This window comes from Cebidichthys violaceus, unplaced genomic scaffold (assembly GCF_023349555.1).
Source record: "Cebidichthys violaceus isolate CVI_PGR_0920_01 unplaced genomic scaffold, fCebVio1.0.p SCAF_25, whole genome shotgun sequence".
NCBI classification, from domain to species: domain Eukaryota; kingdom Metazoa; phylum Chordata; class Actinopteri; order Perciformes; family Stichaeidae; genus Cebidichthys; species Cebidichthys violaceus.
In genome coordinates this window covers 4325113-4352790 of record NW_027176428.1, presented here as the reverse complement: position 1 = coordinate 4352790, position 27678 = coordinate 4325113, and the positions used below count along the sequence as shown (strand labels likewise).

Sequence of the window (27678 nt, the reverse complement as noted above, 5' to 3'; positions counted from 1 at the left end):
GACTCTGGATGAGTGTGAACACTTTTGAGAAAATAACCCTGATGATGTCACCAGAGTTTTCACAGTTTTGAGCTTGGAGGGAAAAAATAGATTACAGGAAGCCTTTGTTAAAAACAGTGGAGTTTGGGTGTAGGGTCTGAAAGGTAATTTACCCAGCAGGGAGGGTCTAACGAGATAATGCTATTGAGTTGCATTATGGGAAATGCCGGATTTTGGTTTTTTTGGAGTTTGAATCAGTATATCTAGGCCTCAGCTGCATCAATTTGAATTTATTTCTCTTTCTCTTATGAGTACCCCAATTTTACTGAAGTGCTGTACTGAATCGAGTAACCCTGTTAATGCGGACTTGATCACAGTCATGGTTTACACAACTCAAGCAAGTTTCAAGAGTTTGCCAATAGGTTTTTATATCAAACGGAAATGAATGGACGCCAATGGCTGCCTGATACACATTTCTAAAACAAAATGTGGTTTGCAAAATGGTTCCGTACAAAAAAAAACGCAAAAATAACATTGGTGAAGTAATTTAATTGAAATCGTCTTCATACAAGTGAATACAAATAACTACAAATGAATGATTGGTAACCTAAATACACTGAAGCCTTTCACTTGTGATTTGCCATCTCTCTCTCTCTCTCTCTCTCTCTCTCTCTCTCTCTCTCTCTGGAGTTTGTTGGTTGGTTGCAGCAGTGTCTCAGTATCTATCGGCTCGCTTGACATACGGAAGCAGTCCTCCTCCTCCTCTCTCTCTCTCTCTCTCTCTCTCTCTCTCTCTCTCTCTCTCTCTCGCTCTCTCTCTCTCTCTCTCTCTCTCTCTCTCTCTCTCTATCTCAGTCTGGCTTTTGAGCTGTCTGTCGTCTCTAAACGTTCAGGTGAATATAAAGCTTGGTAATGGAGACAGCCGTGGACCGCAGCTCTTGTTTTTCTTCCCGCCGGTGACACACAAACTAACCGGGCAAATAAGCCTTCAAAGGTGAAAATACCGGGTATCAACGGGAAACGGCGCCGTGGCTGTTCATCACAGTGACGCTTGCTCGTGTTTCTTCTTCTTCCTCCTCCTCTTCTTTGCTATCGGCGTGTCTTCGGAAACAGATGTCCTGCTCGGGAAGTTACGGACGAATCACGGATAAATCCACCAAGTCGTCTTCTCCAATTTTCAAAAGGCGCTCTCACTCGAAGGTAAATCGGCTCCACGGAGCGCAAAACTGTGGAATTGCTGGTTGATGTATGCGTCTAGCAGGCAACGTATCGCCCGCTGTGCGTATGTGTGTTTTACATGTTAAGTCTGAGTGAAGATTTCGTTCAAAGTGGGTGGGAAGGTGACTCATGCTGATTTAAAAAGCTGTTTTGGAGTCAGTATTTACAATGCGCCTTTGCGGGGTTAAAAGACACGCAGGCTATGGGCTATTTCTTTCAAAACATGTCACAGGCACTGTCACAGGACGTCGGGTTTGCCGGCGTTTATGTGGTTAAACATAACAACAGTGGGCGATCTGTCTGTGTGATGTTGTGATGTGTGTCTGAAATGATGCAGCTCCTCCTCCACGGTTTCTCAGCAATATTATTCGTGACAGGTAAATGCATGCGTAATGGTGGATTTGGAGTCTTGGGTGTTATTGGCCAAATGAACGCTGTGACTTGTCAGATTGGGTTAATACGATGTTTATCACACACTACAGGGTTGGTTCCCTGCCCCTGTGTGTAAATGAAAGACAGTATTTAGGAGGAGAAAGTAGTCAAATATGGGTTTGAGAGCTTCTGTGTCAAAATAACAGGTAAACAGAAGTGATATGGTGCCTTGAGTTTACCAGTGTATTCGTAAGTATTTGTTGATCAAATAAAAGACATCCTGTCCTCCCAAGATTTGAGGAATCAAAGCTCGCTCTCCACCACAATGGCAAGTGGCCCAAAGGAACCCGGAGACTTGTTATGTCTCCTCTGTTCACTGTTGAACATCAAGAGGCATCATTCTGCCGGTTGAAAACACTCCAGCACAGACACTCTTGAGAGGAATGAATCAAGTAGGTTTTTCTTTACCCTTTTTTGTTGCACTGAGAATAGTGACAAGCAGAGCCGCCACGTGTTTTATGGAGGGGGATGAAAAGCATTGTATTAAGTGGAAGATTAGTTTTCTGCAAATAATGATTCATTTGTGTGTCTTGCAAGTGACAAATAAAAAGAGAAATGGCTTCCATGTGGCCACTAGAGCACCCTTACATTTAGGCCATTTGCAGAGATGATGATTTAGCTCAGACTACCAGTTCCATACTCACAAGGTCAGTTAATCCACAAACTCAAATGAATCACCCAACCAGCTCTGTCCACTCAGCAGTCACTCACGTCACCCACAGCATGTATGAGCAGGGCCAGCTCTAAAATATTGAGGATAGAGAAGAGGTTCCCAGAAAAAAAAGATACTGTGATGAACATAAATGGAATAGTATGAACAATAAGAATAATCTGTCTGTCTCTGTTTGGCATTTTAAATGACGCATTACCATTAGCTGATCCAGATCCAGCTGTGCTCAGCCCGGGATACTAATCAAGATAAATCAATAGTATTTTTCCCAACAGTTTAATGAAATTAAATCCAGTGTGGCTAGATGACATGAGACAAGCTGTAATCACTTGATGGACTACAACATGTGTGAATCCTTTAGTAGGTTGCAGTGTCTTTCATTCTGTCAAATTAACAATGGATTTAGGTCTAGCTACCCTTTTAGCACAGCTTTTTGTGTGACCTGAAAAACAGCCTAACTGCTGCGTTAGTGGCCTCAATTTGCTTCTGCTGCAAAAAAAAACAAAACAAAAATAAACTAGCAGGCTATGCTAACTCATAGCCATTTATGTCCATCTTCCCTCTTTGGCTCTCTCACTCTCTCATCCACTTTCACACACTATCTCTCTCTCCATCCTGCTGGTATGCACTCACTCAAACTGTGTCTCATCGCATCTCGTCACTCACAGCGGCACTCTGCCCTCTCTGCCTGTCTCTGTCACACACGCACATGTGTGCACACAAAAAGAAGCGCACCAGCCCACAGCCATGTTGGATATTATTTGATACAATCTGTGATCTTTGCACTTCTCTCTCATCTGCATCATCTTGTTTCACAATTTGATTGTTTGTGTTTATTTTATTTTTTTCATTTGTTGACAATCTGCACTTCTTCTTGAGTTTCTACTGTACATGATGACCTCTGTAATCTTAGAACAAGGATATCTGTTTGTTTAAAGTCCATCTGCGTTTATTCCCTGGTTTTCAAATGGAAACATCCACTCAGCCGGAAAAGCAGTGGCGTAGGTCTCCAAAGTAAGCTAATAAATATGGTTATTAATAATGTGAACGCTAGCTGACTCAACGTTATCTGTGCTGAGTTTGGAAATAACTAAAAGGGTTAGTTAAGATTTTTTGAAGTGATGTTGTATGTACCCTTCTGTTCTGCAAGGTACAGTTACTGTTTTTGTCAATGGAGTCTTTAGGCTTTGAAGAGAGAAATATAGCGGTTTCAAAAACAACAACTAACGGACCCGCCTTGATGTATGTTATGAATACGCATGCGTTTTAAGTGACATATTTTAAGGACAAAAGGAAAAAGGCTCAGAACATAATGTCCAAACCCCGGCGATTTTACAAGGGCAGGCCATTTCTGTTTTCTCTGTGCAGTGGCTTCGTTTTAGAAGGATGGGATATTGCAGAGGGACATTTATAATGTATAGAGCAGTCCTGTATTAAATATCTGCAGAGTCGGAGGTGTGTATTCCACTGCTCAGTCAGGGGGGCTAGATTACACCATATTGCATCAATGAAGGGATGAAGGCAATATGGAGAAATGGGAAAAAAATCTTCTCCCTCTTGTGTTTCTGCAGAGTATGCCATGGTGTTGTGAGTTTTTGGAGTGTGTGGGCTCAGTCATAATTAATATTTAATTGGATGCTTTAATGCTGCTGCAGCAACTATGAGTTATAATGTTGGCGTCTTATAGAAAAGGTTAAAGACAAAAAGTTGATGTCACAGGTGCTGAAGTTCAAGGATAAAAACATAAAAGGAAGTCTATGATCATGTATCAGCAGACTGAAGCTGCAGAAACGGATAAAGTAGCAGAAATCTATATTTAAATGGCCTAACTAGATAAGATGTTGTCATTCCCCACAGTTGGAAACTGTGTCTGCAGAAGAAACCACATTTTTCATATCTCTGTGTCCTTTTTCTACTTGTTCTTTATGAAGCTTTTTTGAAATAGATCACAGCTTTGCATCTATTTACATTATTGTTATGGGTTGTTTTAGAGGAAGAGCCTGCTGCTGTTTTTGATGACAATGGCAATTTTATGCATATATTCATATACAAAGTGTTTTACATTGAAAGAGAAAATATTGAAATGTAGTCATAAACATAACAACATAGGTAGTATAAGCAATATGAGTATAAGAATATAGCATACACAAGCGTACACCCTACCACACAGCAATAAAACCTCCAGATTATCAACAGAATTAAATAGAAACCGCTGCACATCACATAGCTGCATGTACCCAACTGCATAAGAAACAAGTGTGACCATACGAGTACACACGCATGCACACACACACACACACACACACACACACACACACACAGATTAAGTAACTGTAACCCTAGGAGAATAGGAACGTTTTGAGTCTGCTTTTGAATGTGGACACAGTTGTGATAAACCTCAAGTTCGGACCACAGTAGCTGGACGAACCCTCACTGGACCTGGATCCAACTCTGGGTAGAGCCAGCAGTCCTCTCCCTGCTGACCTGAGAGGCCTGATCGGGTTATAGTCAGTGAGCAAGTTACTTTAAGAGTGCTTTATAAACTATTGGATATAAGAGCAAAATATGGACATCACATTTGTCCATTTACCTTCAATAGCAGTTGTTAGGTATATTTAGCAGTGCAAAAACTGAATAATTCATGGAGTGAAAGTGTAAAATAAACCCCCTTTTTGCTCCTTGTTTGCAAAGGATTATTTGCCGTTAGAAAAAAGAAATCCTATCCTGTGGGATATTTTACAACAAGTTAATTTTCCTTATTGTAAGCTATTGAGATGCAAGAAAATCATCAAGAATGTTATATCTAAACGGGATTATGCTAAAAAAAAGTCCCTTTCAGTAATTTGTTTAGGAAACTGCAGTGATTGCCATCAAAGATGATAGAACTGAATGAAAGAAATGTTTGTCATTCAAATTAAGTCATGGCACAATTTGCGCCCATCTGCTGATTACTCAATGTAACACTAACAGTCACAAAACAGTGTGTAATTTTTAAAAAATGAGCAAGTCAGTGTCACTGCTGCAGTTCTTTCTCCTCGTTTTGCTTATTTTTCTCTCGCTTGCTCTTACCTGTCAGACAGTCACATTTCAGCTGTCAAAAGCACAAACTGGCTGATTCTATCTTTACTTCAAACTAAAGACTTAGCAAGAGGTGGCGCACCCCTCCAACCTTCTTCTTTCCAGCTTGAAATCCAAGCAGTGGAGTTTGGCTATAGCTGACATGAAGTAAGACACGTTTGACATCAATTAAATCCTAGTCTATGAGTCAAAAACCCAAGACCATCAATTCTAATTAAGCCATACGTCACACTTCCTCGGAGGTGGCAGGCTTCCGAATAGGTGCCAAACCCTCTTTTCACCTACCTGGCAGCTAATAGCCATGCTAGCTGTGCTGCTCCGGGATACTAGTAGGGGTTTGGCACAGGTTCAGACTGGCAAAGGGGAGCTTTTGTGATTCTGCACACAGCATGACGTGCTACTATGTTTGGTGTGATGCTTGTTAACGCTGCAATAATAATCCATTATGTGCACCTACAAGTCAAGGATTTAGGGAAGAAATACAACCCACTTGTCAAACAGAAGGATTATAAGTGATATTGTTAATTCATTGGCATTGTTTTCCATCGATTACTACGGCTGTGTTTGTGCATCCCAAATATGATCAAGTTTAAGCCAGTACAACACTTAAAGTTAGGGAAAGATAATGTTTGGTTCTAAATGTACAGGTCAGTAATGCTAACCATTTCATGAAAATGTCAGTTGAACACCATATGAGGATCCTGGTCAGACATGGTATAAGATGATTTGTACCAAGTTTGCATACTGATTTGTCAAATGTTTATCTGCTGCATATTTGAAATGCATGTCTTGCATTCAAACAAGCATCCACAAAGGACATTATTCACACTGTGGCTCTCCACATGTTTTTATTCTGCAAGGCTTAAAGTGTGTAAAACCCCAAGGATAATTATGGACTTTTCAAAAAATCTGCTAATGACCATATAAAGTTATGCAAAACATCCACCTAAGGTCAACAAATGTATACCTGTGAGAAATTAAAAGGATTCTCAGGTTTTCATTTCAATGCCAGCTACAATTCAAAGCGTGGTTTGTGTGTGTGTGTGTGTGTGTGTGTGTGTGTGTGTGTGTGTGTGTGTGTGTGTGTGTGTGTGTGTGCGTGCATGTTTGATGGACTAATTTATAGTTTGAATTGCTTAAGGAAATGTTGCATGATCATGTGCTAACCTCCCTCTTCTTTGCACTGTAATGACTCAATGGAACCACACATCCAGACTCAGCAAATAGAAAAAGGATTACGGTGTGTGTCAAGTGATTACGCTATTTGTGTTAACAAATGCCATCCATCAGATAGCTCAAAGCGATCAACAAATACCCAGAAGAATGCAACATGTTTTTGTTATGTTTGCTTATGGAATATATTCCTGTGTGCAGCTGCAATTATTTTGCCTTTAAGTGATCGTCAGGAGACCTTTTCTTTTTGCTTTGGCTGAGAGAAGATCTGTTTTCCTTGAGATGATTGTACAGTAACAGGAACTTAACAAAGTGTGAGAGCAAACAGCCATGACTGGAGGAAACCAATGGAGTGTGAAATGCTGTTGTGATGGATCCATGTTAGGTTTGTGTTTGTGTGCCCTCATGCAGTATGTCTATGTAAGACAGCAAGTGCTGCTTTGTGTGTGTGTGTGTGTGTGTGTGTGTGTGTGTGTGTGTGTGTGTGTGTGTGTGTGTGTGTATGAGCCGTGGATTGTGTCTGATTGTAATGCAGAAGTCCTTTGAAGTAAAAGAAATGTTTTTCTCTGTCAGAGTGAAATTATTTCCTAGTTCCATCAGCCACAGAGACTCTTTTCAGGCATATTGATAGTTTTTTAGTTTGTACTGTCTTCGCCTCCATCGGCCGGGAGGTTGGCGAAAGTCTGACACTTCCGCAGCTTTATGTTGTTGTAGTGTGACTCATTTGATTCAACTCTTGAGCTTTGAATATATGTTTTGAAGGATGTCAGGCATAAAAACAACATAAAAAGAAGTTTGTTTATGCAAATCAACCAACATGGAGAAATCCGCAGTATGTTTGAAATCTGACAGTAAAGGCATTTCAACTTTTAAACTACTGTGAGAGTGAGAAGAGATGGCATGAGATTATTAAATGTTATCACTGGTATTGGAACAAAATAATGATGTCCTGATGCCAAGGTCAGTTAAATGTGGCAATTATTGAATTGAAATAACATCAATGTAATGTGTAGTGCACTGGTAGTATTAAAAAGAGATGCTCTTTTTTATACTGTACATTATGTTCCTTTTTGTACTGTGCATGCATTCTTTTTTCTTTTTTCTTTCTTCTACCCTTCTTATCCTAATTTTTTTCTGCATCTGCCTTTTTTTTCCTCACACTAATCCTGCCTCCCTCCTCCTACCAGCAGCCACCTACCAACCCACCCAGCCGCAGCATCTCCCTCCCTCTCTGCTGAGCCACCTCATAACAAGGCTGTTCCACACTCAGGCCTGCATTAAGATGCAGACCCCTCTCTCTCTCCTGCTCTTTCTCAGTGGCCTTAATCCTTTCCTCCTCTCTCCTATGAATGATAGCCTCAGCAACTAGCCTCCCCGTTTCTGGCAGGCACAGGCCCATTGCTAAACATAATGGTGAGAAAATGGCTGCAGTCAAAAGATGCGTCTTGGTGTGGAGGTCAAGCTGTCAGCATCTCAATCATAACGGCGGCAGCGTAGACCTGGGAACCTGGCAGAGAGGAAAGGACCCTGTCAGGCCCACAGCAGAGAATATGGAGAGTTGGATGTAGATACAAAGCACGGTTTCAAGTTTTAACATCTGTAATTCAGATTATGATGTCAGTTTGTATGGTCAGTCTTTCTTGATGACCGTTAAGTGCTGTGGTTGACTGCAGTTTTTCTACAAATCTGACAGTCTTACTGGTTTTCTTTGGAGTGAGTGGATCCGGGTCCGTTTTGGGTTTCAGATCAGATGTGTGAGTCTGCACAGAATGTGCAAGACGTTTGTTCATCTGGGCCTGTTTACTTCAGCTGCCAGAAGCTCTGTATGTGTGTTTGTGTTTATGTACTACTGCCATCTCTTAATGTTTCTTACAGCATAAGTAACGAGATAGCAAGAAACTCCAGGGCCAAGAAACAGTCCAGCACATAACCCTCTATATGCTTTCATATTCCAGTGCTTCCAGTCTTCATTCATCTCCTGTTTGCAGCTTCATATTTAATATACAGATATAGGTATGGATCTTCACACCTTATTTTTGACAAGAAAGCAAATAAGTGTATTTCCCAAAATGCATGCTTTTCTGGCTTTTCTGGCCACAATCCTCTGAGCAGTGGATATACTGTATGAGCAAGAGGGTCAAAGTTTAAGGTGCAGTGTAAGGACAAAGTAGTATGTCCAAACTCATGCAACAGTACATACTGAGTAAGAAAAAAGAAAAGTATGTGATTTGGAACGCAGTGTACACGTATCACACACTCTTCCCTGATAACGCTTGCCACCGCTGCCCCCCTCCTCTCCTATCAGTTTCCAAACAGCGTGAGGGAATTGTTCATTAGTAGTGAGACCACTTCCCAGCTGGACAGGGCTTCATTGAGATGCAAGGCCCCCCCACTAGAGAGCCGAGTGGAAAAAATGATATCAGAGGACACAAGAACAAACAAAGAGGAGGCCCGCCTATGTGTTCAATTTACTTGTTAAATCAACTCACAATGCCTCAGTAATTCTCTCTCTCTCTGTCTCTCTCTCTGTCTCTGTCTCTCTCTCTCTCTCTCTCTCTCTCTCGCTCTCTCTCTCTCTCTCTCTCTGTCTGTCTCTCTGGCTCTCTCTGTCTCTCTGTCTCTTTCTCTCTCTGTCTCTCTCTGTCTCTCTCTCTCTCTCTCTCAGTCTCTCTCTCTCTCTCTCTCTCTCTCTCTCTCTGTCTCTCTCTCACACAGTGTTGAGATGAATAGATTCTATAAGATACTGTCTGTGAATACTGCATAATAATGGCATCTGTGTTGCCTGTGCAGTGCAGGTGGTCTGATAAAATTCACATAGTCAGCTTCTGACATTTTGTTTCACTTGTTTACAGTTCATGACAATAGTTAGCTCATAAATCCTAATGTAACAACAGTTTAACATATAGGCTACTCAGATCAATCATAGTCAGGTTGAACTGGATCTCTTCTTTGATATAGAAAAGGTGGGTGGTAACCGTAGAGTGGGTACATCGTTATGGTTTATGTTACCGTCCTCATTCTCCTCACACTCACAGTAACTCATTAGTGGCCTGTTGCTTTTCCTGTTAAAAGAACAAGGTTTTTCATATTTTAATATTTCTATCTGTATATTAAGATAATCCCTCGGAACAAATTCAAACCTTTATTTAACCAGGAGAGTCCCATTGAGATTAAAAATCTCTTTTTCAAGGGAGACCTGGCCAAGACAGGCAGCAACATAAGAAACACATAGTTACAGACAGAAAACACAGAACAAGTTAAAAGAAACAAAAAGTTAAGAGACAGTGACGAATCCGAGTTCATTTAAAAAACATTTACATTTTTGGGAACCTGCCTGTATTTCTTTCATTTTAGATTTAAAAGCAGTAAGTCATATCAGTTCTTTGAGTTTTAAATCATTCTGCAACATATTCCACGATGAGGGTGCAGAGTACACAAAAGCCCTTTTACCCATTTCTGTTCTGGCATTTGGGACAGTGAGCATAAAGAAGTCCTGAGAACGCAAGGAGTATTGTCCGACATGTTTCTGCATGATGAAGACACACAGGTAGTTTGGGAGCAGACCAAGGATTGCCTTATAAATGAAGGTGTACCAATGACAGAGCCTACGGGTGGCCAAAGCAGGCCATCCTACCCGAGAGTATAACTCACAGTTAAAGCTTTACAATTGGTAATGAACCGCAGTGAACCATGGTAAGCTGTGTCCACCATACGAAGACAGTTAGCAGAGGCATGCATATAAAGAAGATCACCATAGTCCAACACAGGTAAAAAAGTAGCAGCAACTAATCGCTTTTTTACATTGGTTGAAAAGCACAGCTTATTTCGAAAATAAAAACCCAGTTTTAACCTCAACTTTTTCACCAGGTACTGCACATGTGGCTGAAAAGTGAGGGGGTCATCAATCAAAATACCCAGATATTTATAAGAGTGAACAACCTCTATTTCCCTTCCTTCAAGAGTGACCACCAAAGGGATATTCTGTGGCCTACTCCGATAGTTTGAAAACAACATAAGTTTTGTCTTATATGTATTCAGAACAAGTTTCAGTTGACAAAGGGTATTTTGAACATTAAAAGCATTTTGCAAGAAATCAATTGCCTGCACAAGAGTTGACGCACAGCAATATATCACAGTGTCATCAGCATAAAAGTGAAAGTTAGCATCCACCACATTTTGGCTCAGATTATTTATATAAACAGTAAATAAAAGTGGACCTAATACAGAGCCTTGTGGCACACCTTTGCAGATGGTTGCAATATCAGAGGATAGACCTTTATATCTGATGCACTGAAACCTATTCTCAAGGTAGCTTGTGAACCAAGCGACCGCTTGCTCCGAGAGCCCTGAGTTGAGGAGCCTTAGCCTTAAAACATCATGGTCAACTGTATCAAATGCTTTAGACAGATCAATAAACAGTGACGCACAATGTTGCTTCTTGTCAAGAGCAACAGAAATGTCATTTACCACTTTCAGTGCAGCTGTAATAGTGCTATGTTTTTTCCTAAAGCCTGACTGATAGGTTGATAAAATGGCATTGGTGTATAAGAACTTCTTAAGTTGTTTGCTCACAAGAGCTTCACGAATTTGAGCAAGTACAGATAAATTAGATATTGGCCTATAGTTATTTAAACTAGCTGGGTCACCACCTTTAAACAGTGGGTGAACAAAGGCAGATTTCCATTTCATTGGTATTTTGTTATTTTTCATTGTCAGATTAAAAACATATGCAAGTGGCTCTGCAACAAAATCAGCAGCCAATTTCAAAAAGTAAGGGTCTATACAATCAGGCCCTGAAGGTTTTCTATGATCTAAGCTTTTTAGGGCTTTATGAACTTCCTGCACAGGAAATAGGGTAAAATTAAAAGGTTGACCAGTATAAACTGTAACACCAGTACAGGGTTTCACAGACCTTGGACAACAAGAGTCAAACAGCGACAGAATCCTTCATAATAAAAGTAGGTAAAGCTTGTGAGTTCTTGCTCACATAGAGGGATTTTATAGTTTTCCAAAATCTCCAGTAACAGACAAGTAATATTCAGATTTTGCTTTCTTGATAAAAGAGGAACATTTGTTTCTTAGTTGCCTAAACACAAGCCAGTCAGTGGCAGAACCTGTTGTTCTTGCCTTAGCCCAAGCCAGGTTTTGCTCATGAATACTGTCTGCTAGATCAGAGGAGAACCAGGGATTATCACGTCCCTGGTACCTGTAGTCTCTTTTCAGGTGCAAAATACAGTTAAGTCACCAATAATGATTTCTCAGGAAGTTAAAGAAATGGCATGTAATGGAAAGCACAGCGTAACTTTGATTTGTGCTGTTAATACAATCAGTAAAATTCATCATAGTACAGATGTAAGAGTATAAGTTCCCTCAAATTCTTACACAAACACAGTAAGCATTTAATCCCATATTTTAAGCATTCTCATAATGTGTCTTTTGAAATTTTAAACACAGACACACACACACACACACACACACACACACACACACACACACAGCGTACATAAGGAAAGAATTGTGGCCTGTGCTCTAAATAAATAGGGCTCAACCTCAACATCCCCCAGTGATCAGTAAAATGCTTTTAAACACTTTTATGGCTCTTTTACTGCTCGCCATATGTGGAAATGTGTCACCAGAAATAATGATATTGTCTGTAAATACATGCATACATATTTATTACTGCTAGAAGCCACAAACATATACTCACCCCAAATTAGACTGCATGACTGAGAACCAAAGTCCAGACCAAATGTTTCAGTGCACTTGAGAAGCTGCAACTTAATTAAGCACTGGCCCAATATAATAATAATAAGACACAGCGGCTCTTAGGCAATAGCAGAACCTGCCAGCTACTTTATCATGTCTGAGTCCTGTGATTTGTTCAAGGTAATGGATGAGTCCTTTTTCTTTTGACACTTTTCTTTTCCACTGGACACATCTGTTTCTATTTGCCTGCATTTTCCGTTGATGAAGTTTGAGTTGTAGGCAGCAGGTTCTGGCCATCAAAGGTGGCTTTCACTGCCCAAGAAATGCAATGATATTTCATTAGATATCGTGTGTAACATTTTCAACATTGCAAAAGAGAAGTGTATATAAAAATGTCACAAATTATTGCTTTACAGTGCGTGCTGGGGTAGGCCATGATGCATAATTGCATTGTTACAGCGGACTGATTTTCTCTCACAAAATATATATTAACTGATACGGCATGCACCACAGGATAAATAACACAGTGTGGCTCAAATTAATGACACTGGAAAGACTGAAGGAACCAAGCTGCCAACAAATACAGAGAGAGCTTGGTTTCCCTCACTAATTGTTCGATATGATGCTGATTTTGATTGCACTCTGCTGTTTGCTCTTTCAAGTCCCAACTAATAGATAGACACATGCCTGTGTTAGTTTTGTTCAGACCTGAGTCTTCATTCGGGACTTGATTAGTTTGTGCAGCACTTGAGAGTGTTTAATTGTCTTATCTCTGATTGGAACCGAAGTGCATGTGGAGATGGTCAGTTTAATAATGATTTGTTTAGTGTTTATCTATTTGTATGTGAGACTTTGTGCACATACAGTATGTTCAGCTGTGTGCATGTGCACACTGCATATATGATGCCGGTATAGTGTGGTTTCTATGATTGCTACACTTAGTTTAAGCGATATATTTGGACCAAAAGGGAAACTTTCCCGGTCTATAATTACTTTTAAACCCCGTCTTACAGCTTTCATGTTCATTACTTTATTTTTTTATTCTTAATTTATTCTCTTTATTCTAATTTATCCATCTATGCTTGAATTCTTCCATGGATTTGTGAAGCACGTTGATATGGCCTGCGTTTGAAATAAAAATAAACCTGCCATGGCTTTCGATATGAGTTGTTGTGGAGTAATTACTGGAGTCCTCCGCAGTGCAGACCTGTAGGTGACTCATAAAGGATATCACAGAGTGAGACGAAAAAACAGGAGGAAAGTGAGGATTGTGGAGATAAATAGACAGACAGGGGAAATGCCAGGTTCATATGCCAGCTCCAGACAAACAAATAAGCAATGATGAGGCCTAAAGCTCAGGAGACACAAGCATACTTACTGTGGTGTATTAACAAATCTATAGATATTCCTTTGATCTGTAACTACAAAGAAAGCGTGTGTCCCCCCCACAACTGATGTCAAGTTCTCATACTCTCATGTATTGTTCTCTGTCACTGTCAATCAAGGCTTTGCTGGCTTTTCTTCTCTTTGAAGTGACTTTTTTATACACCCACCAAAGTACCATTACATGAGATTAAAATCTGATGCCCCTTTAAATTTGTGTTAAATAGTTTCATCCGCCAGATGCCCGACAGTTCGGTAAACAAGGCTCATCATAAGCTTCAACTGTGTAGCAGTGTTTACATACTGTATACTACATATACATACTGTCCATATGTCGTTGTGTATGCCTATGTGCAGGATGAAAAATTACATAACCAAATTACATCATTATGCCCTCCGCGCCGGGTTGTCCGTCCTTTCGTACGTACGTACATCCATTCTCGTGAATGCGATATCTCAGGAACATTCGGAGGGAATATCTTCAAATTCTGCACAACCGTCCACTCAGATTTAAGAATGAACTGATTAGTGGTGTTCAAAGGGCTCTATGACCTCACAAAACACATTTTACATTATACAGTACCTGCTTGTTATCAGAATGTTATCATTGTGAGCATGTTATGCTGACATAAACATTTATCTCAAAGCACTGCACTGGAGTACAGCCTCACAGAGCTGCTAGTGTCCCTGCAGACTCTTGTTATATAGACAAAACTTGTAAATGATAACCTGAAATACTAAAATCAATACTGAAATCTTGTTACTTATTGGCCAACATATACACAAACAACGATATGATGAAAAACAAATGATGTATTATCTTCTCACTAACCAGCCTTCAACATACCATTCATTTCTGTTTTTAAAGGACACACTTTCACTTTAAGCTTTCTGATGTGGCCTTTTAATGTCTTCTTACATAAAATTATAGTATACGGAAATACCAACACTTGTTTTAGTAAAAAGAGATCTAGAAAATACTACAGCCGTGAAAGTACCTTCTTAGTAACCTTAACCTTAACTCTTAGTTTGTAATCATAGCCTTGCATCACTCAGTATTTATCCAGTCACAGAAGATTAAAAAGGTTATCTATGCCAGTCAAACCATGAGTGAGTCTTGATTGAATGGCTTGAAGCGACCGTGGCTTATCTGAGGAGAGTGCTGCTAATTATATCTTTTTTATGCAGCGTCACAGTAGCTTAGCACTGAAGAGCTAATTCATGCTAACCTTCCTCGCTCATTCTCGTCAGGCTGAGTCATTGATGACTTGTCAGTGCATTTGAGAAGTTGCGAAGGGAGGAATAAGCCCTCTTGGCGCTAGAGCACTTATCACATTACACCAGCTTTTTACAGCACCAATGACATGTGAGCAAGAAGGATAGATATTACAATACAATGTTGTCAGATTTCTGTCTAGAAACGATCAACCATTTATTTGATACAAACCATCTTTGTCTTTTTTTGTTGTGATAATAACACAATATATAGACTGTTAATTGTTATATTAGATACATGAAACAGCTCAAATGTGGTTTGTTCTGTTGAAGCTGTAGAAGTAAACTGTGCATACTGTAATAATGTATTAAATACTGTAAACACAACGCAGAGTGGAAATTAACACATATTCATTTATACGCTGCATAAAAACACAACTTGCAGAAACTGATGTTAACGAGATAATGCTATTTATATGTGGAAGCAGTAAGCAGACCATGACCAGAGTTGGATTGAGGCTCTCAGCAGTGACAGTGTAAGAGGCCAGACATATAACTGGAGGATAACTGTCGTCACAGAGACAGACCAGCCAAAAACATACTGTGAATTCTAAAAATGTATAGCTAGTGAACTGATGCCAGAGTTAGAGCTATGTGCTGGTTAAAAATTGGCCTGCTGCATTCTGCACTGTGTCAGGAGAGGAAATTATTCATGCCATAGCGTCTCCACAGTAACGAGCACTTGACCGCAACTCTTACAAGTCGAACTGACGAAGGTTTAAAAAGTCATGCCCTTTTTCTGGTCGGTTCTTCTTCTTTTCTCTGTGGCATTTCAAAAACTAACATTCTCTGCTCCATTTAGATTAAGGACAACTTTAGTAGAGTTTATATTGACAACTGATGTGGTTGTGCTAGAAAGTGTTTTTTGAATATATCACAGTGAATTCTAAATATTGTATCCTTCCCTCATTGGTGTAAATGAGGTGGACAAAATAATAGAAACACCTTTCTCTGTATAATGCAACACAATTCAACAACAACACAAACTACATCCTCCAAAACACTTCTTACCAACATTATCACCTTCATGAAGGTAGAATTTATGTTGCATTAAAACTAAATTAATTTCAGCTTGAGGGACCGAATAAATTAGCAACTGGTTGTTCTTGTCTACATTGACTTGTTGCCTTTGCTTTTGAGAAACAGATGACATTAAGTGCGTTGTCATGCAATTCCTGCCCACTAAATGGCATTTTATATGTGGGAGGAGAAAGTATCATGACTGAGCATAGCATTAACCTTTTAAGTGCTGCATGATGCGTGCTTTATCTTTTGTGACAATAACAATGCACCCTGATAACTGTAATTTTAAACTCGCTCCATTGATCGCCGAGGCCCATTTAATGAATCACGTTGAATCTTTCTGCATATGACTGCGAGACATTTGCAATAATATTAATGTCATGTCAGTGTATCTATACTATCTCATATGAATCAAGTAACCTCTATATGATGTGCCCATGGCCTGACTATATTTCTGTGCTCACTGAATGTGTGGGCTTTGCAGGCATACCAGCTGCATACAGCCAGCTTCAATCTGACCCATGTCAGTTAATTCCATTACAGGGGAGCTTATAATGAACTCATGAACATGAGCATTTGTTTATACAATGAAATAAAAACAGACAAATGGCTTTCAGGATTGTAATCTTTATAAATGCCTGTGTGCTTAGGCTGAATCATTCTGCATTTCAACCATACTAACTACCACCAAGCCAAATACACGTATTGTGAATACATTTAAAATGGGTCAGGAATAATACAACGCAAGTTGTAGTACTTGCTGCATGACTGCTGGTCTCTATCTGTCTAGTCACCACTCATGCCCCGTTGTCCCATCAATGGCACCTAACATTGTTCGCAGACTGTGACAGGCCAACAAAGAAAGAGGGAGAGATTGGTCGAGGGAATGATGCTAAATCATAAGTGTGGGGAATCAATTGACTTCAGAAGGGGACCAACACTGAATCCACTACAGTGGATCCCCCCCTTGTGGGTCTTGTGTGCATGTGTGTGTAGTGTGCACACAATGATTTCTGCTTTTGTGTTACACTCGTGTGTTTTGTATCTCTTTACTCTCGACAAGAGCACACGTCTACAACCATGCATCAGCTCTGTGATCAGTGGTGCTTTGAGCTAAATGCTAAAGTCTGCATGCTAACATGCTCACAATAACAACAATGATAGCATGCTGCTGGGAATGTAATTGGCCTTCCAGTTAATCTTCATAAACCAAGGTATTTGACAAATTCATTTTTTCCTCAAATATTTTGCTGGCGGATAAAGTGACAAAGAGACAGACACAGTGAAATACTGTAACAAGAGAGTACTGCCTATAATAGGATGGTCATGGTTGCCTTAAGGGTGTTTTATACTGACAGACATATGTCTTCCTCCTCATTTGGTGACAAGTACTTATCCTGACGCGAATTCTCCTGCACTGATTCTCATAATCCTTACCTGCAGTCTTTATCTACAGAAGCCGCAATACTCTAAGATATCGGGTGCAGTATAAGAGGTTGTAATATTGTAAATAATTGAATTGTATACTGTAGGAGCAGAATATAACTTGACTGCAACAAGTGGAGCATTATGGTAAAGTGCCTAACAGCAGGGTAATGACCAATAAGTTCATCACATTGAATACCCAAAGTGAGTGTTTCAATTAACTGAGCCATGCAGTGACAATGTGGTGCAGTGGACTTTTAAGCTAATTTTAATGGTATCATTAGCCTGATGGATGGCCATATGACAACTTAATAAAGTATACTAGAAGTTGTTTTAATTAGTAACTCAGTAAAGGCTGTCGGGATTTGTTAAGCTGGTTTAAGAGAATCAATGCATCCTCATGCAGAAGCTTGAAATGATAATGTTTAGAAACATTAGGTCACTCCAGTTGTTTTTAATCAATGAACGATAATCAGCTCTCCTAGTCTGCTAGGCTTAGCGCCTTAGTCAATTCCCTGACTTATTTAACATCTCGCTGGTCATGTCATGTGACCAAGGTCCTAAGTAGAATGCACACTTTCTGACATCGCAAGTAAATACATGCGACTTAGACTGCCCAGCCATCTGGACACCCAGTGTGTGTGTCAAAGATACTGTAAGAGATGGTTGACCTCCACAAAGGCAGGACACTCTGCACGTCCGGGACTGTTAGCCGGCCACATGAGACCATGCATATTTGATGCAAAACCTCACTCGACCTCTTCAGAAGTACGACAAAAAGTACGCCTTATGACACACCTCCTCAAATTAGGCTGATGTTAATGCTTTTGTGTCTAAAGCTTTTCATACATGTCGCCTTTGTGCAATTTGTGGCAGTCTCCAATGTTGTTAAAGGGAAAATTTGCCAGCTTTTGTAAGGGTTTCCAATTAGTGCTGATGGTACATGTAGTCCACTGAAGAAATAAATTCCCAAGTGTGCCCTATATTGACCAAGAAAGGTGATATCTACCGCTGTAGAGTCATGCCGGCTGTGCCTGCATGTACCAAGATGCATTGCACACGAGTTGCGATTCTGCTATGTCTGACTCATAAACAAAATAAGCGCACCGAATGTCAATTAAGGAAATATTCTTACAACTAAACCAAAAAGTACAATCTTACAACTTTTGACTTCAAGTCTCTCCATTACACTAAACTAATACAGGCTTAATTGCCTTGCCTGGTCAGGTTCGTGCAAAGTAAGGTCTAAAACAGTTTGCTAAACAGAACTCTGTCACTGACGTAATTTCCTTTTCTGCCAATCATGTAAAATGGAGTATAAAAAATGTTGAGTCATAATTCTCGCGGTACCTACTTTTCCTGAAGGCAACGCGATTAAGGAAGGTCCTCAGCCTTCTTTGCTATGCTCTCACTCATGATTGATGCCACACCCCTCTCAGTTGATGCCACGCCCCCCACGCCAGATCAAGGCCATAAGTCTGAAACGGAAGAAAAACGATCTGGAAGTAAAAAAAAGATCTGAAACTGAAAAATGATTTAGAACCGAAAAAATCAGATCAATCTGAAAATATAAAATCTGCAACCGAAAACTATAAGACCTCAAATATTAAAATATATATGGAAGTGGAAAATTAAAATTGTATTCAAAACAATTCCAGAACTGAATCAAAGTTATATTTAACCCAAACAAACTTTTCCTACACTTGTATTTTTCACAGTTCAAGACCAAAACTTGAACTTACAGTTTCAATTTTTTTTTCAAATTATTAAAGCTATTGGCCTGGATTTGGCTCCATACCTGTCGGCCATACCTTCCCCGCTGCAGCCTTCAGCGGCCTCGATCAGAATCAGCCAAACATTGAAAAATCTACACTGTAAAAAATCTTCATCAATCATGCCATTTTTGCTGTTGGAAATGTAAGACAAGCGACGATTACATGAATATTTTGAGCGACATTGCGGCCCACACCTACAAAAGCTGAGAGCAGAACTCTGTAGTTTCCTCGTACCAAAAGGACTACAGATTTTACAGCTGCGCCCCAGAGACCCGGAGAACATAGGTACAAATTGCAGGTTTTTTTCACACTATATACATAACTCGGATATGTTAAGTGACAGAGCAAATCTAGACCTTGAGTTCCTCATGCTTTAAATAGGCCAACTGATGACCTAATTGCTCGTACTGCTGTCAGTGGAAATAGGACTGGTGCTCCGATGAGGAGAGGTGGAAATATAAATGATGTTAAAGAGGAAGAAGACAATAATGGATGAAGGGAAGTAATGAAGTCCTCCACAGAAGAGAATAGAGACAGAGCTTTTCATCACTATTTCTATTGTGAATGGTCTGTATGTTTTGTACATCCAACAATACTGTGTCTCTAGTCTGATATGCATTTACAGTATGCTTCAGTTGTACATACAAAAAGAGCAGCTTGCTATCAGCAGTTTTTTCAAACACAGCAGTTTTTTGGCTATATTATTCATTGTTTCATGTGTATGCAAGTCATTATGTCTCTAATTAAATTTTTTTGAATGAGTCTTACTTAAATCTACTGATGAGTATTTGTTTTAGCCTTATTTTGTGCCGTTCAAACCACCTTCATTGCGAACCAATCCTTACAGCACACACAGTGTTCAGGGGTCAACAACACAGCACAATCCCAATAATCACTCCTTGCTGTTCTGAGTTTTAATTAGACTCATTAGAAATTGAATTGCAAGTTGTAAAGATCTTACTCTGATAACTGGATCGTGGGGAGATTTCATAGCTTACCGTGTTCTCAAGGGCCTGTGTGTGCGAGTGTGAGTGCAGCTGTATGTATCGATTATCTGTGCTACATTGTTAACATATAAATCTCATCCGTCTGGTATTGTGATTGATTGTAGCTCACTTCGAATTCCGTGAAGAGGACACTTCTTCTGGCCAAGAGGCAACAACTGCTTCAAACTGCCATGTCCGTTTTGTCCAAACAGAGCTGTGGTGTGTAGTGGGTGGCTGTCTCTGTTGTCTTGACTGTGGAAATTCTCACACATGGTCACTGCATTCACACATATGGATGTGCACACGCATACACTCAGAGGCCAAATATAGCCGGGCTATTTCGACGCTATATCGGTAAAATTGACTTGAGGAGGAAACTGTACTCCCGTTAATCTGCAGCCCTGACAGTGAAAATGGAAAGAAATGTGAGAACATGATGGTGAGCTGGTACCCTTCTGATGATGGACAGGAAGAGTCTACAGTCTAGTGTGTGTGTGTGTGTGTGTGTGTGTGTGTGTGTGTGTGTGTGTGTGTGTGTGTGTGTGTGTGTGTGTGTGTGTGTGTGTGTGTGTGTATTTGTGTGTGTATTTCTGGCTGAGAGGACAGAGCAGGAGATGCACACTTGCATGTTTACGTATGTCCTTGCCTGGATGCACGGAGTATGTGTATATGTGTCTGACTGTTAAGCTTTTGACCTGCCAGTCCCAATTTGGCTGATAGGAAACTATCAAATGTGGATTATTTTGAAGTGGAAAGCTTTGATTTGATCAAATCCATGCTCTTTTCTGAACAAGCTAATGCCAGGGTGCTCCGAGGTCAGCTTCTGTCTCTTTTAATGCTGTTGCCTCATTCCTCCTTTGCTCTCTCTGCACTCTCCCTCTGCTTTTCTCCCTATCCTTTCCCTTTCTCTGCCCCCCCTCATCCCTCTTTCTCCCTCCCCTCCTGCAGCTGCCACTGTCCTTGTTTTTGACCTATATAATGACCTGGACCATGTCCTGACAACACAAGGAACCATCAGATTCCGTTTCTACACTAGCTCCACTCTGCCATCGGCAATGCATTGAACATGTGGGAGTTGTATGGTTTAACAAGACTGGGTTTCGTCATTGTCGACTCGCAGCAAGACCAAAACACTGATGTGTTTTAAGAAAAAACGGCTGGCTCTTACATAGGCTTGATTCGTGTCAATTCTCCTTCCAAAAACTGACTCCAAACTGAGAGTTTAAAAATGATTCTTCTTCGAGTTATTTCTGCTCTGCTGCTCTAACATTTGAAAATGGCAATTGGAGGAGTATCGCGGCAATGACGTTGCTTAAGAGAATATATAAACTGATAACACTGATGTGACTCAGTGTTTCTTCTGCAGGATAATCATGCACTAGCTTGCATGAACAATCTTAACTGGCATACACTGCCATACCTGGGGACATTCATGCTAAATATGCACAAAAAAACAACTTTGATTCAGTTCTGGGATTGTTTTGAGTAAAATATTTATTTTTATTTTTCACTTTCATATAGATTTTGATATTTGAGGTCTTATAGTTTTCAGTTGCATATTTGATATTTTCAGATTGAGATCTTATTTTTGTTACAGTTTCAAAAAATAATCGTTTTCAAATCTTTTTTTCAGTTTCAGTTTTTTTTCAGTTTCAGATTTTTTTTTCATTTTCAGATCGTATTTTTAAGTTTCAGACTTACGGCCTTGATATGGCGTGGGGGTCGTGGCATCAATTGAGAGGGCCGTGTAATCGTGAGTGACAGCAAAAAAAAAAAGGCTGAGAACCTTCCTCAATGTTGCCTTCAGGAAACGTAGGTATCGCGAGAATTATGACTCAACACTTTCTATACACCATGTTCACATTAACAATCTTAACTGGCATACACTGCCATACCTGGGGACATTCATGCTTAATATGCAACAACAAAAAAGGAAGAGCACTGCGATATTTTGGACTCAGACTTACCTACATTTTAGTCCCTTTTTTCATGTCTAGTTGATCTATTACAGCGGATCAGTTTGTTCAAATTTAAAAACGATTAAAGGAAGAATAATTTCTTCAGGAGAAAAGTAACAGATTTAAAGCAAACTCCACATAACAACAGAAGAGGAAGCACTCAAGTTCTCAGCGTGACATCTGCAACGGGATTAGCAAATTGCTGTGACAGTCTGACATTTGAACCCAAGGGTAGAGCTAGCTGGTGCAGATAGGCCGTTGATAGTTGGTGGTGACGGGGTCCTGACAGTGCCTCTTGGTATTATTATAAATGTTTGCGCTGCACCAACAGTATCCCTGCAAGAGCTTGTGTTACAGTTTTTACGATGAGGGCAGATTTAAGAAGGATTGGCGGTTAATCCTTCAGGGGTTGCCCATGCTGGGAGATAATAGCTCACTTCAGTTGCAGCACTGATACTGACTTGATGTAGAAATCTGTACTGGAGATGTGTTTCAGAAAGGTTCACGACCAGGTACTGATATTATGTAAAGACGTAACAGGATAATGGCTACATTAGTTTACACACACACGCACGCACGCACACACACACACACACACACACACACACACACACACACACACACACACACACACACTTCTTGATGAAAAATAAACATTCTCTTAGCATTATACATTAGATATGGTGAGTGATGGGGTCATTTCTTACCAGATTTTCTTTTTTATATTTTAAAAGAAAGAAGCTGTTTAATTCTCATGGTGTACCCCTATGCATGTGCAGCAGTCCCAGCATATCAGATCTTTTCGTCCTCTGGCCTTTCCAAAGTGCCTGTGAGACTTGAGTGTTGACTGTTTGTCTCAGTGACAAAAGCACCTCAGCCACAGTAACCATGAATGTGCAAAGTGCTTTGCTGCAGGTCTGAGTATGGCAGATAAACGTGAGATTGTTGCACTGTTATTGTATTCTGAGGGGGCTCTGTCATTTGCTGGATAAACATCACTCTATTGTGCAGCTCCTTCTATGATGTCTGGAACATTTGAAATGTCAAACACATGCAAATGTTGAAGCTGCTAAAAATAGCAAAGGTAGTTTTGTTTGGATGCTTTAAGCGTACTCCGCAAATTCCAAAAATCCATTTGTCTGATAAGCCTGACCTTATTCACCCTCCTTTGTCTACTCATAAGTGTGCTAATGCAGCACACCAGCTGTGGCAGTTGCTCGCCAAAACGGTATTCAAGCTGACCAGAAACCTATCTGAGCACAGAGGTCAGTCAGTGAGCGGTCACACTGAGGCTTATTCAGCTCGTGAAAATACTCTGCTACTGCTGCAGCAGAGCTGCCATGTTAGCCTGTGGGTCAACTTCATGTAGGTAATTAAGTTCTGACTGAATTTGGTGACGTATGATGTGTGTTTATGGATAATTGTTGAAGATGTCATTGAAAAATTACAAAGTGACAGGAGGCCGAGGTATATTGCTGAGACGGGACTTTGCGCGCCGAAAGCATTTGCAGGTACACAGAGAGTTCTTAGTATCCTATAACAGTAAGAGTCCGTGGAGCTAAGTCCATGTAATCATAATTTGGTCCGCCCCAGGCCCAGCTTTGTGCTTTTTGTGCTAATTTAGTTTGTTCTGAGTTTGCATAGCTAACACCTCCACAACAAACCTGGCAAAATAGCCATGAGCCTTTAGTCAAAACAACTCAAACCGAGGTTCGGCATCTGTGTATGTGCATGAAATGTTTTCATTTTCATCACTATTTCTATTGTGAATGGTCTGTATGTTTTGTACGTCCAACAATACTGTGTCTCTAGTCTGATATGCATTTACAGTATGCTTCAGTTGTACATACAAAAAGAGCAGCTTGCTATCAGCAGTTTTTTCAAACACAGCAGTTTTTTGGCTATATTATTCATTGTTTCATGTGTATGCAAGTCATTATGTCTCTAATTAAATTTTTTTGAATGAGTCTTACTTAAATCTACTGATGAGTATTTGTTTTAGCCTTATTTTGTGCCGTTCAAACCACCTTCATTGCGAACCAATCCTTACAGCACACACAGTGTTCAGGGGTCAACAACACAGCACAATCCCAATAATCACTCCTTGCTGTTCTGAGTTTTAATTAGACTCATTAGAAATTGAATTGCAAGTTGTAAAGATCTTACTCTGATAACTGGATCGTGGGGAGATTTCATAGCTTACCGTGTTCTCAAGGGCCTGTGTGTGCGAGTGTGAGTGCAGCTGTATGTATCGATTATCTGTGCTACATTGTTAACATATAAATCTCATCCGTCTGGTATTGTGATTGATTGTAGCTCACTTCGAATTCCGTGAAGAGGACACTTCTTCTGGCCAAGAGGCAACAACTGCTTCAAACTGCCATGTCCGTTTTGTCCAAACTTTACTACTCTGTCTCTTTCTCCCTCTCAAACTATCTCCCCTTATATTGTTCCCTTTCCCCCCTCTTACCTCTTGTTTACCGCTGTTTCCTCTCTCTGCGTCCCCCTCCGTCGAGTACCCTCTAATGCTCTTTATCAATGATGGGGCAGAGATACAGAGTTGCTCCCATCCATCTAGTCCTCCACAGTTAGCTGCTAGAGAACACTATCTGTCTCTACCACTCTGCTCTCATTCAGCCTTGGCACAGGCCAGACATTTTTGAGCATGTACATGTGCTCAGGCAGAGACAAGTAAGCCCTCACACACTTTCACTGTGCACACACGTGCATGCACACAAACTTGCGCAATAAGTTTTTATGGCTTACAAAGCCACCCGCTGTTTGTCAAGCTGCCAAAGATGAAAAGACAATTTTAATTTTCAGTGCAAATTAATTATTGTGGAATAATTATCTCTGTAATCCTCTATGCACATATTGATATTCTCAATTACAGGTTTTATCATTTAAAGCTGCACTAACCAATATTTAAAATTACTGTGTGAGAATGTGAAGAGGCTGCTTTGGTCATACAGCCTGAAACTTTACTGTTCTGGTTCAGTTTTGTCTCCAGTCGCAGCAGGCGGCTGTTTTCAGTAAACAACCTGATAAACCCGCCGTACTCGGCTTTCACAGCACTGAATTACAGGCATAGTTAGCGACCAGCTGGTAAACATAGTGGAGCATTGATGGCACAGTGATATGGGAAAAGACGCAAGATGGGAGATCTTTCCAAAAATGGATGTCGACAAGAAACTAGCTATCTCAAGTTGTTTGTTGGCTGATTTGCAGCAAAAAAAAAGAATAAGGAGCAGAGAGTCAGGGAGATGCGGGAAGCAAGTATCGTCTGTTTTGCAGAGAGAGTTGGAGGTAAATAGAAAATGATGACTCCTCCCCCTGATATTTAAAGATATATCTTGCACTCTTAATTGGCTTTAGGTCGTTGGCGGCTGCTGTCATTGCCGGTCAAAACTATTTTCAGACAGTTCCAAATATTTAAACTGTCTGAGGCCTCTGCGCCACATCGCTGCGTCTCTCATGCTCCGTCTTTGAAAATTCACACATAGGGTTCCTCGCTCACAGAAGTTAGCGCCAATTTGCCTCTGATCTGGAGCTTTTGTCGCTGATCTTCGAAAACTGTTGATGAGTGGAAAATCAATCGCGTAGTGTAAACTCTGCGTTAGCTGCTAAAGAGACAGACTTTTCCCTGAGGACTTGGTGGAGACTAAAATTGAGCTGCAAGGGTAGAGGAGGTTGAATGTTAAATGTTGCATTCGTCAGGTGGACACAAACAAACTTCTCAAAAAATGCTGAAACACAGCAGTTTGCATACGTGAAGTTTTTCCGTACCTGAGGGAATCAATGAAAGAGGCAGCCACAGGATGGCTTTAATAATGTATTTAAAATGAATTCAACATGGCTTTTATTTATTTATTAATTTTTTTGGAGGGCTTTTACATCTGTTCTAGTTTTTTTTTTTTTTCTTTATCTATTTTTTACTATAACCAGCCTGAATGTTTTGACATGATGTGTGCAGGCTAGTGTTACCGCAGAGAGTTGAAGTGTTTTATGCTTCCCAACAACCACTAAAGAACAGAAAGTTGGTGCTTATGTTTCACATCCAATCTTGTGTTGGACAGTTAGTGTGGTCCCATCCATGGTAAATTATACACTGCAGTGGTTCGCACAAGATCCAGATGTATGTGCGTCAGTATGCGATAAAGCCGACACAAACTCTGAGGCTCACTGCACTGAGATTCTTGACTCGGATTAAACCCCCCAATGCGGTCCTCTTGAATTCAGTATAAAAATGTGACGAATAACAACTGAAATTTTTATGCTGTAATGTTACACTCTTACATTTAGAATCAATGCCCTAATTTTGACAGGCAGCCGTGAATGTCTCTGCCTACGGCTGTGTGAGTGATGCATTGCAGGCCTGATTGCATCTCCTCTACACAACAACTGAGGGCCAACAAATTTGTGAGTGAAGAAACCATGTTTTCTTTTTCTGCAAAGCCAAATAGCTTCCCGTCACTGAATGTTTAATTTGCCATCTCTTTCGTTTATTTCATGACTTCCTATTACATGGAAGCACAAGACATTATTATAGTAATATAATATCCAGTGGCTGATCAATTTAGTTTGACCTGTTGTGTTTTAGATACGTGCAGATAAAGACAAGAAGGCAATGGATCACCAGCCCAGCGTTCTGCAGGAATAATGACAATATGATGACTGTGAATTACACAATTTACATCCGGTGTCAACATTCAGTGTCAATGCAGGAAGTAGGAAGAAATTCATGTCGATAGGCTGATAAATGGGCAGTTAAGGACTTAGTCTTCAACCCTGGAGGACAGGTTATGTCTTTGTATCATATCAGCAGTTAGTATTGGTCTTTTTATGCCTCCGCACCGGCGATAGCCGTGCTTGGCAGCATTATGTTTTCATGTTGTTTATCCATCCGTACTGTCCAGCCCATTTTTGTGAACGCGATATCTCAGGGACGCCTGGAGGGAATTTCTTCAAATTTGGCCAAACGTCTACCTGGATTCAAGGATGAGCTGATACGAATTTGATGGTCAAAGGTCACACAAAACACTTTTAACTCAAGAATTGACAGGCTAATTATGACAATCTCACACAAATGTCTAATAGGATTAAAATGATGACGTGATGGCATTTTGGACAGACATGGATGTAAACTGCTACATGACTGTTCTGGTTTTAAAACGTTACCATGATAAAGCTCTTTCTCTAACTTTTACCAAGTTTCTTGGCTGCCTCAATGAAACCATGCAGTAACCAGGTGTATTTGCCATATAGTATGTGGATATTTTAGAAATGAACAGGTGAAAAAAGTTGCCAAGATCAACTTCCTCAAATGGAGAACCAATAACCATTTTGAAATAATGGTAAATGTAATCTGACTAACTGACTGTAGATTTGCGAGAAGCAAAAGTTATCTCTCAAAATAAACTGCACATATCTGAGCTGCAGCAGCATCTGCACTTTTAGCTTTTCTTACTTCATAATTGTTTTATCAAGTCTACAACCTGTGCTTAAGGAGGTTAGAATCCACCTTTTTCTTCACTATAAAACAGGTTTAAAGGGAGGGTCTGACTTAACCACATAAAGATGAAAGACGATGTATTAAC

General features: G+C 40.2%; 1 protein-coding gene across 6 annotated transcripts in view; it reads left to right on the top strand.

The window, feature by feature from the left end:
- Nucleotides 1-752: 752 nt before the first annotated feature.
- The window catches only part of dlgap4b (discs, large (Drosophila) homolog-associated protein 4b), a 102286-nt gene continuing 75360 nt past the window's right edge, over nucleotides 753-27678 (top strand). For 5 of the 6 annotated variants that reach the window (XM_068720388.1, XM_068720389.1, XM_068720391.1 and 2 more), the window contains exon 1: nucleotides 753-1179. The gene's annotated coding sequence lies outside the window, so the exon portion shown is untranslated. The remainder of the gene's footprint in view (nucleotides 1180-27678) is intronic. The other variant, XM_068720393.1, reaches the window with a different exon arrangement.